The 16,711-nt window shown below is 45.4% G+C and overlaps 1 protein-coding gene across 6 annotated transcripts in view; it reads left to right on the top strand.

The window, feature by feature from the left end:
* Positions 1 to 310: 310 nt before the first annotated feature.
* LOC135401318 (solute carrier family 41 member 3-like) overlaps positions 311 to 16,711 on the top strand; it is a 31,752-nt gene continuing 15,351 nt past the window's right edge. The window contains exons 1-2 of one of the 6 annotated variants that reach the window (XM_064633649.1): positions 13,634 to 13,772; positions 14,856 to 15,341. The gene's annotated coding sequence lies outside the window, so the exon portion shown is untranslated. Of the gene's footprint in view, positions 416 to 1,463; positions 1,525 to 3,893; positions 4,002 to 9,224; positions 9,318 to 13,633; positions 13,773 to 14,855; positions 15,342 to 16,711 lie in introns of those variants that run through there. The other 5 variants (XM_064633650.1, XM_064633653.1, XM_064633648.1 and 2 more) reach the window with 5 other exon arrangements.

Genomic DNA, 16,711 nt, shown 5'->3' with positions numbered 1-16,711 from the left:
TTCTTTCCCAGAGATGTGCACGAAGAAAACAGCAGCCTTGATCTATACCCGTTCACCACTATACACTCGCACTTGGGAGAGTATCCTACCAGGCTTAATCTAAACAAAGGCTGAACGCTTTGTGTTGTATATATGATACAATTGTTTCTGTATGGGTGGCAACGCCGTGAGGATGACGACAGCAAACGCCGTGATAACACCCGTGTATATAGTGACAGAAATTGTATTAACCTCGTTATCGGCTGTGCTCCGTCATTGACATTTGGCAGTTATCTGTGACTGCACTGAAGTCTAAGGAGCAAGGGTCGTTTGGGGCAATGTAGTACTTATACTCTAGAGAGGCTCACCCGTGCTTCAGTCTTCGCCGTCTTTCCTGGGAGTATGGTCGAATATGTCAACGCTTTCAAGAAGCTACGTGAGTCGTTCGATCTTACACGCGTTTCATGCAACGTAACTGGGTACTCTGTGCGCCAGACGTCAGTCTCCAGTGTACGTTGCGTTGTGTGCTACCAGCGGCATGGGCGAGCGGGGTAGTGGTATAGCCGAGGTGGTGGGTTCGAAACCTACCACCGGCTGTCCTGTCTGAGCTTTTCACACGAATGTAGACAAGGCTTCCCTTTGAAGTGAGCCCAGGACGCACTCTAACCGCCAATGTCGCCCACTCCTTCCTGCCGTCCTCTCTCCATCTGTCCACGTCTGTACGCCGCTCATAGCCACAGCTGCTTCGCGGCGCTGACACGTAAGCAGAATCAATAAGCTTTAACTCATGTGGTGAAACATTCCGACCCCCACTATGATTGTACACGTTTCTTTTTGTATTTTTGTATTTGCTGCATCTATGGGCAATTTGCCGAACGCGTTGAAACACTCACACATTGTTTCGGTGCCATTCGTTAACTACTTCTTCCCCCTCCTCTTCTCTGGTTTCAAGTGAGGAATGGAAGAATAAATGGAGCACTTTCACGTCAAGCGGTCAAAGGCAATTCATCGATTATCTGTTATATCAGCAGAGTATATGTACTCTGCACAATTCCCCGTCACCCACTTATTGAACGCTGTTCAGTGCGCCCAGGTCGCGTGAAAGTTTTACGCTCTGATTGTACTATGGCAAGGATATTTTGAGTCACTTCTGAAAAAGAAAAAAAAGAGAAGCGAGATCGCGCAACTCTTGCCAATGTTGCTACATAGTGTCCTGACTTAGTACACGCCCTTGTTATCAGTCATAAAGCAAGAATACGTCAAATCCCACTTCCACTATAGCCGCCGCCCTTGAATGCGTGTTGCACGGATAACCCGGCTTCCTTGGACAAAGGAAAACCCGTTCGCAACAGTGCCCTAATGTCAAAACTACTTTGCACAGCCGGAAGCGAACGGAATATGGGTCAGTAGCGCTCGCGGTGGTGCGGTTGAACACCGCACGAAAGTGCAACTGCTCGGCTGCCGCGCGGAGGAAATGCTTGTCCGTTGGGGGTGAATATGAAAGCTCCAAGTATGCCGTGAAGAAGTCGTCTCTCTCTCCTTAGCGTGAGTGATCTTGCTGTTTACCTCCTAATGTTTGTCTTTGTACACGGGGACAAGCTAAAAGTATGCTGGCGTCGCGGATCTGTCGTGAAGATTTCCTCTGACAGGTGAGCAGTTGTTCCGAAGTAGTTCGTTGACCACCAAATTCATGACTGCATGCGGCGTGGTGCGCTTTGTATTAGCCGAACCGTTGATATGGCATCTGTCGTCTATGTAGTGCTTGATGCAACAATGAGTTGAATGTTGGCATTGTGCGTTGTCAAGTTCCGACGGGACAGATATATGAAACGTGGAGCGGACTGCCTGTCATTTGGAGACAAAAGACAAAAGAAATGTGTTATTTTATTACCCCCTTTCCCCATTCTTTTTCCCTTACCCCGTTACGTAAATAACATCATGGGCTGTCAACAATTGACGCCCAGCTATGGCAAAAACTCTCGAATTTGAATCCAATGACAACCGCAAATTACTTCGTACTAATTGCATATCAGGTATGGGTGAAGTTACGTGTACAAAATACCCCCCATCCCACCCACCCCGATGTGAATGCTCTTGCGCCAGCGGTGCAGTGATGCGTGCATACCCTCGCTAGGTGAAAAAAGAAAGTGTCTCCGACGTTTGTGCAACCAACCAGCCACGCACCGCATTCTTGACTTCACCGTCGTCTTGAAACTTTGCGTCACCAAGATTCTTTTCGAAAGCTTCAGACTCGCGAAAATCTGGAGGTACACTAGTTCGTGGGAATAGGCACGGTGTTGAAGACATCCAATTCGGAGACGGTGGATGGCTGCGTTCGTCCGGCGAACGGAGTAAGGGCTGGCGTTGTCGTGCTGAAGCTCCGACGAATTGCAGGTTTCGGGTGTGTATTGGAAGCTCCCAATAGGTTTCTCAGGTGACCGTGCTGCATCACTAAAAGTATGGGATCCTGAGGATCCCAGAACAAAGTGAGCATCACTTTTCCAGTGGACGTTTACCTCTCCGAAGTTTCTTTGGGTTCTATGACTTGGAGTGCCGCCAGTCTTTGCTTGATGACCGCATCGTGACTGGTAATGGTGGTCCCAACTCTCATCCCCAGTCACTGTACGAGCCAGAGAGCTCTCTCGTTCGGCATCTCCAGCCAAGCATTCACTCGCCGTTCTCGCAGTTCAGGTGCCAGCTGATAGGGTACCACGGGAGTACCAACGTGGGGGTGAGCAAGGGTGTCGCCCCCATGGAACTCCAAGCTCATCTGTGGAAATGCGTGATCTGCGTCATGATCTACATTCAAATGTGGTCATAATAATCTGAATCTTACCCGCCGGACCATCATTCTTGCTGTGGAATTAAGGGCTGCCGGCGTTTCTTTTTTGCCGCACCTTCGGACATACCTAGGATTCGCATCGAGCACTTCCTTTCGGTTGAGCTGTCAGCGTGGATCCACAGGTCCCTGATTAAGACTTTGACTGTCATTTTTCATATCCGCGAGCGGCGCTTCCATCTGCCGTGCATGCGTGTCCCGACGGAGCGCCGCTGCATCACTCACATGCCATTCTCAACTTCAAACTTGACGTCTGACGAGTAATTTCGCAGAGCGGTCCACATTCCATACCTGGAGTCGCCTCTACGGACTCGGTAGAAACCAGATTCGGTGACAGGAACAGTAGTTCTGGGTAATACGCTGTCAGTACGACGGATATGGTATTCTAGTGATGGCAAGACGAACCCAACGGTTCCGGAAACACACCTGTGCTTCTGCTAGGAGACGAACGCGAATGCACTTGATGACGTCACCTGTCTCTTCGCGAAACCGGAACTTGCGAAGGCTTGCGAACTTCTGTGAAAATCTGTGCGAAAATGTGACGCTTGCCAATTGCATTTATATTTCACGTATCGTATATCTGAACGAAGTTAGCGAAAAGTGCAATAAATAGCTTTTGAGTTAAGAGTGGCCTTAGTACGTCAATTAGTCGCTAGGTAACACATATTGAAATACGCGTGAGCTTCATGCTTCCATTCTGAATTCTATTTTTAGAACAACTCAATGGGTTCATCTGCGATGAAGCGATGAGCGTGTAAAGATTCGAACCTGACCAATCCCCGGGCCCCGTACGTGACGCTCCTCACGCAACTTGAGGCACACGAAACGGTTAATAAGGCTGATTTTATGCTGAAAAACCCAGACAGGCCGGAACGAGAAAAGTCCGATGGCCCCATATCTCTCTGCGAGTGATCTGCTCAGGGAAACACTCCGATTCAGGTGTAGGCCACGACAGAATCCCAGGACGACAGAGTTCCTCTTCGCAATCGACGTATATCGCATTTATGGGCGTGTTATCTGTAATAGAGGTATGGCGCGTTGCAGCAGTGTGACCTCGTACAGCGTGGTACATATTCCGTGGGTATACGACGGTAGTAGCTGTACCGGTTGGGAGTCAGCGTCCGTCGGCGTTAAGCAGCCGCCAAGGCTCCGGGGAATCGCTGTCAAGGCGCACGCGATGTGTGTGAGTGTGTTTTGTTATGAATCATTGATTAGACTTAGGCATCATTGATTAGGCGTGATTGATTAGGTGTTAGACCTGGCGTAATAGGCCTGGCTCGGTAAACAGACATGTCTAGAGGGAAGTTGATGCTGATGAAAAGCAACTGTCCAGCATGCGGACACAGACAAACTGTTCTTCGCAAGTGCTTTTTTTTTTACCTGCAATGCACGCCGACAAAAATGTTCTTTGTGTTATTTAGTTCGAAAGCGGCGTCGCCTAATCAGCAAAATATCGTGGAACAAAAACGAACAGTCGCGAGATCCCATACCCATTACCCAATAATGCATGCGGTCGAAGGCGTGAGAAACGAAACTGTTGGTCAGGATTTTTTGTGATGCGCGAAACACCTTGCACAATTTTCGCTTTCTATTTTATTTTTTAACTTTCTCCTTTTCTAAAAGGTCCGTATGCAGCATGTCCCGTGGTAAACCACCTCAGCGGGGTAAAAATTAATGAGCCTGTGACGTGACCCAGGAAGTCACGCGATTTTTTAGGGAGCATAAGCTCCGAGAAATCGGCTTAGCAAGACGTACATTCTATTTCATATTAGAATCAGGTTCGTAGGTGACCCTGGTTCAAATCCCTGCACTGACCGTGCTGTTTGAATGCCTTCCCTCGATTTTTCCTCAGACGCTGGAAGAAAAAAACAAACAAACGGTATAGTAGTTGCCATTAGACGGACGCTCCCAAGCCCACACTCGCGGAAAGAAAAAGGGAGCAACTTTAGTCCTTATATACATTGCCGCAAGCATTAGACTCTTTTGGGTCTAGGTCTAGTCTAGCCTATGCGAACTTTGCAGTTGCATTCTGCAGTGCTGGGGACTAAACTACTTCAGGGTCAATGGACTAACATGAGGAGTAATTGCAATCTAGGGACTAGCAGCCGCCATTGCTCCCCAATGTATTCTTCTTTTTCTTTAGGGTGCAGGATCCCCCCTAGCGGCTGACTTATGCCGCCATTCCTGGCTATGGCAAACAATTTGGTAAATACAGGATAAGCATTACCGGCGCCGCCAAAAGTATAAATTGCATGCACCTCGATAATAAATAGGTCATATGCTCTTAGGCAAAACACAAAACGTAACAAAGCAAAAGCGAAACAAGAAAAGTACCAAGAACGAGAACACAAAGGCAGCAAAGCTGTTAGGCCAGAAACAGGTAAAACATGTCGGCTCGGCCCAGAAGACGAACGGCTTGATGCCGACGTTCTAGTGCAAACTTAGCGTCCGTAAGCTTAGCGACGCTTTGCAGTTCTGTTGTAGCGGGGAAAAAAATTGTTCCGGAAAAGATAGAAAATTAAAGGGTCCCGGAGAGAATGGTCCAAGCCAGAATGGGAGGAAACAATGGTCCCGTGCGCACCGATGGCTCCTCTATATGGGCTTGCGCATGTCGAAAAGAAACCCCCAAAATTCGATGGTTCCTTCTTAGAGTCCACTTATGTTTTGGTGAGCCTCGTTTTCGAGTGGATGTTCGTAGTTTAGCGAAGTTAATGAAGTTTAGCGAAAAAAGGCGCGTTCAAGTGTGATGTTTAGGTTCGGTTTAGGGTTTTATAAGGGAGGACTGGCGGGTCAACAGCCGTTATAAATCGGCAATGTATGCCATTTCCTGTCTGTACTGGAAATGGCATACATTGCCGATTTATGAGATTTATTTATAGGCCACCCTCTATTATTCGGCGGGGTCTGCAGGTATTTTATTTTTCAACTCGGAAACCTGAACTATGGTTTTGTGAGCTGTAAGGGCAAAAAATGGACGGTAATATTTTTCAATACAAACATAAAGTAGACCAATAAGTACCTCTTGCGCGGTTAAAAATTATGAGCATCTGTGCTTGACATTTATTGGTGACCTGCATGATTGGTGATGCACGTTTTACGGTTTCACGCAAGGCGATCATTCAACGACAAAGCCATTTGCTTCTAAAGCGTTGGAACTTTCCATTACTAGTTATAGTTCAGTCGTGCAGTTTTCCGAAGCAATCGCCACAGTGACCGAAATAAATAATCCGTTGGTTGTGTTCGCCTCATTCTGTTTCTCACTGAAGATGTCTCCCGTATGGGAGACGAAACGTCGATCTGTTGTAAATCGTTACTTTTTGTTGTGTCAAGTCAGTGTTTAGATTTTTACTCGTACTTAGCCATGTGCTCTCCTGGCTTTTGGAATATTTTTGTATCGAAACAGAAGGGCAATCCGTTTTGTTAATAACGAATATTTCCGTTCTGGTTCTCAGTCTCTAATGTTACAATTACAGGAAAGTTTCCATTTACACGATGACTGTAATCGTCTACATACTTTGATCTCCAATGATAAAGTATGTACCCGGAGGTCTGGTATCTGTAGTTGCGCAGTAGGTATTAATATACATTATAGACCAATATATGCAAACGGGTTAACAGTTCATCTTGGATAAAAGCCGCCAGAAATACAAGAATGAAGAGAAGCTTCCAGAGTGACACTTCGTCGTCTTCAGCGCGTGTTCTCATCGAAGAAGGAAATGAACCCGAAACAAAAGTAGTCGTGGAGCCATGTATTTCGCTAAAAACGCGATTCTCAAAAACGATTTTCGCTATGACGTAACAGGTCGCCATTATTCCTGCGATGGTATTTTCTCATATACGAGGCTTTCTAACCTAGATACCTCTAAAACGAGCTTCGCACTCCTCCCTCTCTTTTCTCTCGCCATATTCCGACATACGCAGTCTAGAGCACGTGGTCTAGAGGCAGCATCGGAGAGCATGGCAGAAGCATGTTTTCCTACTTACTAGATGGTACCGTTTTATCGGGACCATTTTTTCCAGAACCGTTTTTCTTACACCCGAAACAAAAGGAAAGGCGATGAACATTTGCCCTAACATTGCTGAGCATGCGATTTGACCCGATTTAATTTAGCTGCGACAAGAACAACTTTATTTTGGTGATGATAATTCGGGTGTTTCATCGCCTGAGGCGATACTCTACCTTCTTGCTCGCGATAATTTGGTCAAAGTGGGTATAATGATGATGACCGATGTTGATTTCGCTTAAACCACAATTTTTATTCGTAGGTAAGTGACTCTGTGCTAAACTAAAGCGACTGAGTGTGGCATTTTTGGCTAAGCATTTATTTACTAACAGAGTTCAGTTGAAATGCTCAGTTGCAGTGTAAAGAGTTCGTGTTCAAGTAATAGGCGTATCCCGCAACGTACAAATCATCGGGTACTGTTTCGTATAATAGTTTTCTGTTCTACGAAATACAAAAGAAAGAGCGTGGAATGGTGCTTAGGTACATGGTGTTATTGATGAATATCTTATACTCTTGTCTCACTTGCCGCTTCGTTTTTTTATTGTTTTTTTTTTATATGATTGGTTTTGCTGCGTTGACCGTTTACCTGCCTTGTCGTGCGTACATAATTCATATTGCTTGGCTGATGCCCGCAGATACGAAGATCAGAAATAAGTAAAGAAAAAAAACTGGCCATACAAGGCGCTACACAGCAATAAAAAGGAAGTACGCAGCGCACTGTTATTCTTTAGTCTCGAACGAAGTCCTCGAAAAAAACCATTTCCTACTATATCGTCAGCAGTGCTTTATCTGTTCACCCCTACTGTGCCGTTACATGTTTACTTCCCAAGAACGTTGCAGGATGCATATACCGTATATCTACCATCCAGTGCTATAGATGTAGCCCCGTGGCGTTAATAGGTATATATCCTTGGTTTCACGAGGCGCATTTCGCTCTAGTATATTTATTCGTTCATTATTATGGAGGACATTTGCACTCTGCACGAAAGGCATAAAGCTACTCTGTTCCATGGGAGAGAAAGCGGTTTCAGGAGATCGGGTCAAGCGTTTGTGCGGCCGTTCTCAATATACTGGCACACTGCATTGCACACAAACTGGCAAATGTTAAAAAAAATAATTGCACACAAAATAGCGGATACGGTCAGCCTGCAAGGATCTCAAGGAATGAAACAAACGTAGTAAACGAACGGCTAGGACATATCACTGCCGCAGATGGACAGAGGGAATTTGTGACGTCATTGCTGCAGATAGCGCGCGACATATGTCGTATATCGTCGTTTAGAGCTTCTCTGCAATAAAATTAGCGGGGGACGCGTGTCGAACGGCAACCCATTTTATGCGGGTAGTGCCGGTGGTGGTGGTGGTGGTGTGACCCATCAACGTTGTTAGACGCCGTGTTTATACCAGAGGGTTTCGAGATGGCCTTTGTGGAAGGCAATGTTTGTCCAACTACAACAACAACTACATGAATTGCGATGGGATGAGGTGACCACCAGAGTACGACAGCATATACATAGGCGGCGTGATAATAACATGGTACATCAGGAAGAAGCTCATCGTGTTCTTCTAAGCAGTTTTCTTCTGCGGGGTCCTCAATGGAATATAAAACTGCTCAGTGACAGATCACTCGCAGAGAAAGTGCATAAATGATGTTGTTGTTGAACATAGGCCTATATACTTTCACATGAACGACCTCTGTGCCTTTCATGTTAAAAACTGTGCAGGCGGTGGTTCTATGAAGGACAGAATGAATCTCTTTAATAAAGAAACCTGTGGCGACGCTGGAACATTGCACAGACAACTTATACATAGGCCTAGTACATTGGCCAAATATTGGCTCTACACCAGTTATATCGGCCCAATATTGCCAAGATTTTTGAAATACTGACGACGGCATGAGAACTATGGTTCAATATCGCCAGAAGCCGCGAATATCGGCAGAATATCGTAAACCTTGGCGCAATATAGCCCGTCTGTGACCCGCCTGATTCCAATGTTGGAAATGATTGGGGGAATAGGAAGAACGCTGCAAATCAGAAGTCGATTTTGACGCAGTCATGGAAACAAAAAGGCAATATAGGAAAAATAGAAAAGATAACTTCTGTTCCTGACGTCATATACATTGTATTCGAGAACAAAAACATGCTCACAAAATGGTGCGCAGTAAATACTAGCACGTTTTGTCCCTATACGGCTGAATTCATTGCCAGTGCTACGTACCAGAACCAGCTGCGATCGTCGGCCTGCTGTTTCTGACATTGAATAAAGGGTCGAAACAGGTGCACAGCATTAATTCCCCGGAATGTCGCTGTATAGACAATATTTCCTGTAACGTCTTTGTACGCGGAATTTTGGACGACCTCTTTGATCACACGTGCCGGTTAGATTATACGCAGTGAGTGTAGGTAGGGAATCCGCACTGGGTAACTGACAGGACCGCACCATTGGACCGGATTGTCCTGCGTACAGGGCAGGCAAGGCATTGACGACCCACCGTAAGTGTACATCAGTCTTTGGCAGCAAATGAGCTATACGATTTAGAAAAATCGTCCCAGGAGCAATACTGCTCTGCAACGGTTCCAAGATACGGTCCTATAGGCAGACCGCGTTAACGGAGGTGCTCCTCACCCTAAAAAGAAGAGTAGACTCACTTTTTGTCCCTCCCCCCCCCCCCTCTACCGCGTTGCTAGATAACTGTTAACTGTAACTATAGACTTAACTAGAAATAACTGTAACTAGATAATAATAATACTTGAGAAGACGGTTAGGGGCAAGCCTGCACTTCTTAAAGTGGTACTCCGCAACAAAATCACCACAGAGATTGTGACATAGCAGTAACCCTTGATGTGTCAGGAACATACATACAAAATATCGCGTATCCAAAATGCGCAAATTTTATTCGAACGAATTATTACGAAGTGAGCGCTTCGGCCTCTGTGAAGCAAGAGGGCGCCGAAAGCAACACTGCTGACGTCATCCGGCATGGAAGAATGCAAGCTTCGTAGCAGACAACAATGCTGGGTGACGCACTTTGGTTTCGCTTTTGTATTCTCATCATTTACGAATTAATTACTCGCACAAAATGAATGTGAATGTTCTATTCGGTATCAAGGGAGCGGTCCGTGTTCCGTATGACGTTCACCTAATTTTTTTCGAATCCTTGCGAAGTCTTTAACTTCATTGTTACCACTTTTGGTGAAAGCAACTTCATGTGTAACCGTAATTCAGTTACTGCGGGGTAATTCCACACGTTTGCATGCTTTGAACAGGGTTGCCAGATTTGGCTACTTCGCGCCAAATTGGCTACTTTCTGCGTGACGCCGAAATTTGGGCAATGGTGACTTGGCTATTTTCTGGCTAGTTTTGTGGCTACTTATCCGCACTACCTTTGACACTCCTGTGCATCTAAATCAGCACCACATAATGCCAAGGTACGCACTGTGTTCATTCCCGTTTCCCTTGACGATCGGCCTTCTCTCAGTCTGTACGATATCCTTCGGACTGTTTTGTTTGTTGCGCTGACGTTTTAGCAGTCGTTACAGATTCATTCATTCAATATATGGTGTCTGCACTCAACTGGCTACAGAATTTGCTACATACGTACAAGGGAAATTGGCTATACACATTTTGGCGACCTTTCAGGAGTTTGACCTGGCAACCCTGGCTCGGAACGACTTTCTTATCGTAAAGATGGTGGTTGTAAAATTATACCGGCAAAACTTACCGCGGTAAAATTATCCAGCACACCTATTGTACGGCCTTTTATTGCGGGAAGGGATGCGTTGACGTATGAAGGGACGTATTAGAGTTAAAGAGAGGGAAGCTAACTTCGAAAGTTAGCTGTTACTGCAATGAGCACATAATGTAGTTGCGGTATGACGGAGACGAGTGCTAAAATGAAAAATAAGGCTTTTGAGAATTGCCTGTACCCATGCAGTTTTCGCTTAAAAGGAACTATAAAGTAACTGAGGTACTTTATAATGTGGTAGCCGTAGCTGTAACAGTTAACAATGTGAGTGCACTTCAGGAATGCACTGCGTTGATTTCATCTTTTTTTTGTGTGTGTGTGATGGCGTCAGACGAGGTCAAAAGCGGAACCGTGCCACCATTAAACATAGCAAATGTGCTTTCACTCGTCGTATGACGTTTTCTCCTTTACTGTTGAATGCCGGGACATTGGCCTGCTAATCGTTCGTCAAGTTTGTCAGGCCAAGGGGATACGCGGTTACAATGCCAGCGCGCGAGCTTTATTCGTCTCAGGTGCTGAAGCCCACGCAGTAAACGAACACGACATATCACAGCCGCAGAGGGGCAGATGGAATTTGTGACGTCGTTGCTACAGGAGGCGCGCGACAAGATGTCGTATATTTTCGCCAAGAACTTGTCTACAATACGATCGTAGCATTCATGGGGGACGAGTGTCGGACGGCACCATTTCCGTGCTGGATAGTGCAGGATTTGTAGGGTTTCGAGGTGACCTTCGTGTAAAGTGATGTATGCCCGAACACATCACGAAAATCACGAAAACCAGGTGAGGTGAGGTAATTCGCCACGGCACATCACCCGTGTTGAAGAACATTTCCATTCTTTTATTTATTTTTTTTCGCCAACATCAACGTCAGCATCCTATTCTTCTTCTTCTTCTTCCCATGAAAAAGTATTCTTTGGAGTGTGAGAGCACGAAAAAGTGTCAATGTTCCCAAAATTTCTGAAACTGGTGCCATATAGCAACTTGTGGAAGCATAGATAAAGCAAAGCCTGAAATGAGAAAAGGAAACAACACGCTTGTGGTGACAATGCGCACAAAATCATGTAACGAACGATATTGGCCACCAACCGTTAATTATTGCGTTCATCAATACCGATTCTTACGCATAAAACACACAAGTACGCTTTCTGACAAATATATCGGTACAGGACGTGCCTGAAGGCGTGTTGCTGACGGATGTGACGCGAAGTAGTCTTCGCGACAGCCACTTTGTTTCTATGCTGACAGGACGCATATATACGACAACCATAATAGATTACCCTCTCTGGACCCCTTGTCGTTTCCTGCTACACACAAGGACGTGTTAATGAGATAGTATGGTGATATTTCCAGGCGTATAGCGTGACGCTATATCCTCGACCAACTGTCGGGTCCCGGTATACCTACTTAGTAATTTAGCCGAGACCTCCGCTCGACGGAGTCACGTGACACACCGACGTGAACACGATACGCTGGAAGGGTTGCCCTTTGTGGACGGGAAGCAGAACAGTTGTGTTCAAACGAATTTCTCTATATCTGTGTGTGATAGTACTACGCGAGTTCATCTGTATAGACATCATGACTTATTCCAAGGTACGGGTTCTCTTCGTTTTATCAGTGTACTACAGGGTGCTTTTTTAGCTACTCCAGATTTTTTCTTTTTACATATGAGAGCAGCATTGATGCCGTTTTCGCAGTCGAAGAGAGAGTATGTAACTACTAGATGCCTAATTACCCAAAATTCATTAATTAATTACTCTTTAATCAGGGACTTTCGGGCAACGGTGAGATTGTACAATCCTCGTTGAAAGCCATTCAGTTGTTCTAAAATCTTGAGACGAGCACGTACGTTCAAATATTAATCGCCGAATTTTGCTATGCAAGTGAGCTGAAACCGAAACCGAAACCACGCACCTCAGGGGCGCATGGCCTTCGCCGTCGGAGGCTTATCTGGGCGGCAATGCGGTTCATCTGGCCAGTACTCTATACTCCAATCATCACCAGCGCTCCTAAGCACGTGATCTTGTGTCGTGGAATGAGCGCTGTCCTCCCTGCGCGCCCCTGATGCCCTCGGTTTCGGTTTCGGCTAATTTGCGTAGCGAAATTCGGGGATGAATATTTCAGCGTACGTGGCTCTTTCAGAATTTTTTTTAAATACAAAGGTTTTCAACGAGGATTGTCTCCCATTCCGACATATCACTCTTACCCGAAAGCTTAAGGAGTTAATGCGTTTTAGGTAATTAGTCGTCTAATAGTCGAGAGAACGTCAGCAAGGCTGAATAACCCATTTGCAAAAACTGTATATATGCAGAAAAAAAAAAAAAGCACAGAAGAAACTGTAGGTTTCGGAAAGAAGGCTGCGGGGAAGTTTCGTTTAAATCCAAAATTATAGCATGGTCGGATACGTATGGAATTCCGTAGTTCGACAACTAGACGGGAGCTTCTTTGATCTACACTGTTAAAACAGAACTTCACCACATAGCACGCTCCTAGCCAACCATCATTCCGAATGATATCATTCTGTGCATTGATTTGGTGAAAATGGGAGGAGGCGCCTATCTGGGACAGATTATCTTGTCCCAGATAGGCGCCTCCCCCCTGTTTTGAACAAATCATGACACAGAATGATATCATTCGGTATGATGGTTGGCTAGGAGCGTGCTATGTGGTGAAGTTCTGTTTTAACAGTGTACACTCTTAAAAATGAACTTCACCGCATAGCACGCTCCTAGCCAACCATTATCGAGAATGATATCGTTATCTGCCCTGATTTGTTGAAAACAGGGGGCGTACGCCTTTTCTGTGACAATTATGAACAGCATAAGTGTCACAGAAATGGCGTACGCCCCCCGTTTTCAACAAATCAGGGCAGATAACGATATCATTCGAGATAATGGTTGGCTAGGAGCGTGCTATGCGGTGAAGTTCATTTTTAAGAGTGTATGTTAGCTTACGATTTCTGAGAGCAAACAGCTGTGCGAACCTTCAAACACTGGGAGCACCTGCACTCAAATGGCGTGCGCTGCTCAAATGTTTCCGCGCGCAGCTGCGTAGAAATAGGACATCGTTGAGAGGTCGCCCAACATTTTGTGATTGGTAAGGGCGACCACATGGTACACGACTCTATACGTAAACCCCCCCCGGCTCATGTCGGTTACACGGGGATCATCGTCTGCTCTCGCCGGAACCATACCTCGCAATGGTAACTTTCGCTCCTTTCTCAGGCTTTCGTTCAATGCATTTTTGTGTTTCACCGAAGGTTGTATAAGAGTATCGTAATTTTCTGAGTCAAGTCAGCGACAAACGCCTCGTTTTGTGTTCTTCTTTTCCGTGTTCGGTCCACTTCGTCTTTCCGACAGACTCGGACATACGTTGCCAACGTCAAGTGAATGCACCAGCCCTGAGACATTTCTAACATTTCTGACATTTCCGCCACGGAGTTTACAGCAAGATACGCTGCATAGGGAGCCGCAGCTGTTTGGATAGTGTTGAAATGAGCGTGTGTGATATAGCAAACGTTTGATGATATCGGGTTTTTATTATTCCGATCTTAAACATCATGTGAATTCCGAGACGAAATGTCTGGGTTGCTCAAGTCGGGTCACGTACCTATATGACTGCTTTTTTTTTTTTTTTTTTTCCTGTGCATTGTATGAAGTCGCTGGTAAAGGTCAGTTGCACCACTGCTAAAAAAGACAAAAAAAAAAACATGTTATTTTATTATATCACCGTGCACTTACGGTTCTATGGGTAAATACTATTAGTTGTTTTTTTTTTGTTTTTTTTTGTCTAGCAACAAGTTTATTTTTAATAATTGATTGATTGACAATGTTTCATCGCCTCGGGCGATACTCTATGCTCGCCGTAATTTCGTATGCACATTGCATTAATGAGCGTTACAGTGAAGACCAAAAGGTCCTACATTGTCCAGAAAGGATAGCAGATTCTTTTTTAGAGCATACAGTTGGTGGGTTGGATTTGACCATGGACCCAGTAATTTCGTCATGGCTTTGACATTGATATTATCACGGGAGAGAATGAATAATGGAATGGTAATGGCAGTGTGGGTATTACACGTAGGAGAATGACCGTAGTCTATATATGTGATAGATTCCCCAACACGTATTCATCAAGGTAAAGTTACCTCGTATTTATTTACGAGCATCGTATACCAGGTCGTTTCCGTGTTGCTCGTATTCGTGCACCCAGCATGTCGTTGGGACTGTACGGTATACGTATTACAGTAGGACTTTAGTTCCCCTACGCGTTTTCTTTTTTCTTCCAGGTGGTTTTCTGTATGCCGCTCACCTCTGGACACTACTTATATTCAGACAGCAGGCGAATTCATGCACGACATGCAAAGACATACATGTTATACGTACTTATGGTGTAATGTTTTTTGGAGACCGAAGAGCTCCCTAACCGAAGGCCACATTGCTGAGGCCACATTGCTGTACAGACTTCATGGTGCTGCATGTTATATACAGCTAAAACGCGCAACACGAACGGTCAGAACGCGAGTGGTTGATTGATTGCCGTAGTGAAGGCTACACAGGCGGTTACAGCCAGAAGAACAGACGGGAAGTATACAGACGGTTACGAAATGTATTTCACGTCGAGTATATCGAAGAAGAATGCCACGAGATCTATTGTCTGCTCGTGTACCATGCGCGCAGCACAATAGTTAGCACAATAGCCTCGTACTGTGCTACTGTTCTTCCGGAATTTGACAGAATCATTGCAAATTGACAGAAGCACTATCGTCGTGAAGGTAAGAGGGTTATGAAGCTGCTAAATATATGCCGTTTCGATTTTAGGCAACCTAATAATCTTAGTACGTGGAAGGCTGAATGACAAAATGTTTGTGAGGGGTGACAGAATTTTGTTACTTCTGTGCATCCGATGTCATTAGAGCCCGTCGGAAGATCTGCCACTGGAGACTACCTTTTGAAATCAGTAGAGAACTTCTAGAAGGTCCCGTACGAGTACCTGAAGCTTTGTAGTGGTGAACGTGTAACCTTGTGGCCGCTCTCTCCGTCGCACGTGTACGCAGTATCCTTGTGGTACAATACATTCTGAGGGCTCTACATTCGCCAGACGACTGAAAGCCCTTCCCATGGTCAAGGCTGCCACGTGGAGCCTTCAAAATTGTGCCTGCTCGATTTCGACCCTCATGCTATTCACTTGTTCCCCCATCTTTGTTGTCGGAGGCCCTGTAGCTGAGCTAGAAACGGGTATTCCAGCAGTTTTTTTTTTATTTATTTCGCATGCATGCCACCCACAAGCCACAACCTGCATACAGCGTGTATGGCTGGACCTATAATCAAACATGCTTTTTGCCTAATGCCTTTCCTGTTTTTGTGGCTAATCATTCCAATCATTGTTTTCATATTCAAATATACCTACAGGACAGCCAGAAGAACGAAACAGGCATTACGCAAAAAAGTGGGACTAGTACAGAACATTTGGCCAGGCTCGACCACAAACATAGAACCATGTATACTACGTATGGTCCTGAGTACGACTGCCCCGGACCTAGGCAGTACCCCTACGGTACCCCTACGGACCTGCGGGCGACCTATAGGGACCTGCATACTCGCTATGCAGGTGCTGAGCGCCATGTAGGAGCTTCTGTGGGACCCCCGGAGTTTAAAAAACAAAATGGTTCATCACACACCAAAAAGACGGACTGCATAGTGTTACCAGTTGTGTAAGGTTACTCAAACTATTTTTTCTTTTGTAATTAATTAATTAATTACGGGAAATTAATTCGTCTGTTTTCTTTTTTAATTATAAGGATTAGAGCCAAAATGTCAATGAGAAAATTGTAGCGGGCTAATACAACGACACGAAACCCGTTGATCGCAACTTTGTACCACAAACGGACCCTTTTTTCCTGGCTCCAATGTCCAACTTTGGGACTTGCAAAAAACAGACGCGGGACCTGTGGCAGACGCGCGAAGAGTCAATGCCAAGCTGTCAAGCAAGAATGTCAAGAGCGCCGGAAACCGTGAGCCGGAAAAATCGTCCCCGGAGAAAACGTCCCCTGGAGAAAATGTACCGCGGAAAAAACGTCCGCGGAGAAATCATTCCCGGTGGGGACCTAGGTTTGAACCGGATCCTGGGTCAGTTTTCAGAGGT

This window comes from Ornithodoros turicata, chromosome 7, assembly GCF_037126465.1.
Source record: "Ornithodoros turicata isolate Travis chromosome 7, ASM3712646v1, whole genome shotgun sequence".
NCBI lineage: Eukaryota > Metazoa > Arthropoda > Arachnida > Ixodida > Argasidae > Ornithodoros > Ornithodoros turicata.
This window is presented reverse-complemented; position numbering and strand designations above follow the sequence as displayed.